Source organism: Vombatus ursinus, unplaced genomic scaffold (genome assembly GCF_900497805.2).
Source record: "Vombatus ursinus unplaced genomic scaffold, bare-nosed wombat genome assembly UNPS02012179.1, whole genome shotgun sequence".
Taxonomy (NCBI): domain Eukaryota; kingdom Metazoa; phylum Chordata; class Mammalia; order Diprotodontia; family Vombatidae; genus Vombatus; species Vombatus ursinus.
In genome coordinates, this window is record NW_020951957.1 from 12573547 (window position 1) to 12576709 (window position 3163).

Genomic DNA, 3163 nt, shown 5'->3' on the forward strand with positions numbered 1-3163 from the left:
ATGACAATGGATAATGACACTTGATGAATGGTTTACTTTCCTCTTGTAAAATGGGGATAATAATAGCACATTGCCTACCTTTTAACCAATCAATCAACAAATGTTTATTGAGTGCTTGCTAGGTACTGAACTCTGTGTTAGAAACTGGGGGTAGAAAGGAAAAATGAAATAATCCCTGCCTTCAAGGAGTTTGCATGCTATCAGGAGAAACAACATGTACATACATGAGTCTATACAAATATGATGGGGGTAGCAGTCTATGAGGGCCAATTCCTTACAGAATGTACAGATTTGCCTTTCCTGATTAAATGATTGTTGACTTGACTTCATGGATTATAATATTCTCTTCCTAGTTTCAAGACAACACATTCAGACATGGTAATCTTGCTTTGGACCATGAGTGATTGAGGGGTTACCCATGGAAGGTTGGTAGGGTGTTAATGTGTGATGACTTTGATTTTTTTAACTGGCTTCATAGTCAGAAGAGTAGGAATTGGAGCTGAGTTTGAATGCAAAAAGCATGGTAAAAATCCTCTTTTAAAGCCTTTCTTATCTTTGCTCTTCTTTAGAAACTTTCCAGTGAGAGAGATTGCTGAGGCAGCTGGGTGGAAAAGATCTAGCCACCATACATCCCTTCTATATTTATTCTTTCTTGACTTCATGTATTCTAAGGTAGTAGCACCCAGGCAACCAATGAGACCCAGAGATTCATCAAAGCCATCCCAGATCCCAGTGATAACCAGAGTCCCAGTGGTAGTTGTATATAGTGATCTCCTAGTTCCAGTCATTTGACTTTTTTTCAGTTTTCACATAGGTCTTCCCATGTTTTTCTGAAAACATCCCCCTCATCTAATAGCATAATTGTACTCCAACACAATTATATCCCACAACATGTTTTCAGCCATTTCCCAATTAATGAATATCCCCTCAATTTCCAATTCTTTGCCATCACAAAGAGTTACTAAGATTATTTTTGTTATATAGGTCCTTTTCCTTTGATCTCCTTGGGATACAGACCTAATAGTGGTATTGCTGGGTCAAAGGGTATGTACAGTTTTATAGCCCTTTAAGCATAGTTCCAAATTGTTCTCCAGAATGGTTGGATTGTTCACAACTCCACCCACAGCTCATTTGTGTACCTATTTTTCCTCATCCCTTCTAGCATTTGTCATTTCTGATAGGTATGAAGTCATGCCTCAGAGTCATTTTGATTGACACTAATCAACAGTGATTTAGACCATTTTTCTTTTTTTAATTTTTTTATTTTAAACTTAAATACTAAAACTTAAATACACAATAAAAAAGAAACATTATAAACTTAAATATTAAAATGTAGATACAAAAGAAAAAAGAAAAAAAAAGAGTTGCAATGTGTGCAGCAAAAAGTAAGAGAAGATTCAAAATACATAGCAATAAATTTCCATTTCAAGAAAGCCTATATAATAAATACTACATATTGTATCCAGAGCTGTCCATCTTTTCTTGTAAGTTTTCTTTTGTACACTTTGTTCTTTTTTCCCCTCTTCCTTCCCTCTTCCTCCAAGAAAGCTACAATGAAGTCTGTGTATGTGTATGTGAATGTGTATATATATATGTGTATGTGTGTACACACATACATATACACCTACATACATACACTTACACATAGATATACTTAGATATTTATAATGATACTAATATATAGACATATACATTCATATGCATATATGTAAGATCGTACTATACTTATTTGTCCTCTGTTTCTCTGAGGGTGGATAACATCTTCCTTCATAAGTCCAAGTCCTTCCATATTTTTCTAAGTCAACCAACTCATCATTTCCTACACCACAGCAATACTGCAATCTCCAATTCCAATCCAAAGTATTTTAATAATCTAAAACAATATTGATTAATATGGCTGACACATAGTGTAATTTCCTTATTTTTCTCTTGATGAAATCTATTTTAACTTTAACTTTGTCTGAGATCATGATTACTATCCCTGTTTTTTCCCTAATAAATTCTACTTTTTATCTTTATTTTGTGTTTGTGTGTTTCCTATCCCTCCTGACTCTTCTACTTTACTACTACCTGCTGCCTTGCCTTCCTATTACATAACTTACCCCCCCTTCAAAGACCCCTCCCTTATCCTTCCATTCTCATTGATCTAAACACCCTTCTATACCACCCCCACTTATCCTATTCCCTCACCCAGTAGGGCTCCCTGTAAAAATCCTTCCCCCTTCCTTATCCCCTTAGCCTTTTATTTTTTTCTGAATTTAGAAGACTTTTATACCCTTCTAGATGTATATGTATTGTTCCCTCTTTAACCCATACCCAATGACAGTAGGGTTCCAGAACTACCAACCCTCCCCCCCATCTAATTCCTCTGTGTCAGTTCTTCCTCTCACACCTCATATATTTATTATAATTATTATAAGATATAATTATCATAAGATAATTATTATTTTTACCTTTTCTTAAATGGTATTATTTTTAGAATCACATCATACTCAGCTCTACCTCAATCTTTCTTTAGAACTACCCAATTACTAATTGCAATCTTAAACAACCAGTTTACATTTCCTCGTATAAAAAATAAACAGTCTGTCTTTATTGAGTCCCTTGGAATTAGTCTTTGATGTTTGCCTTATATTTCCCTTGGTTCTTGAATGTCAAATTTTCTATTAATTTCAGGCCTTTTTGCAATAAAATCTTGAAGGTCTGGCAATTCATTGGATGTCCGTTTTTTTAAATTCATTCAAGATTATGCTTAACTTTGCTGGGTATGATATTTTTGGCTGCAACTTCTCTGGCTTGGCTTTGCCCAGTTCTAATTTTCGAGGAGTCATTTTCTTCCTTAAGATTCTGGATCTCCTCTTCCAGTTGGTTAACTTTCTTTTCATAATCTTCTTGTTTTTCTTGGATTGTTCTTATTTTTTTAAAAAATTTCCCCAATCTCTCTCACTCGATTTTTAAAGTGATTTTAAGTTCTTCTAAGAATTGTTTTTGGGCAGGTGATCATTTGACACTACTTTTTTGGGGCAGGAAAGGCTTTTTTTTGCTCCAGTATCCTCCTCTGGAGACAACTCTTGGTCTTCTATATTCCCCTAGCAACCTATGGTTGGATTCTTTACACACACACACACACACACACACACACACACACACACACACACACACA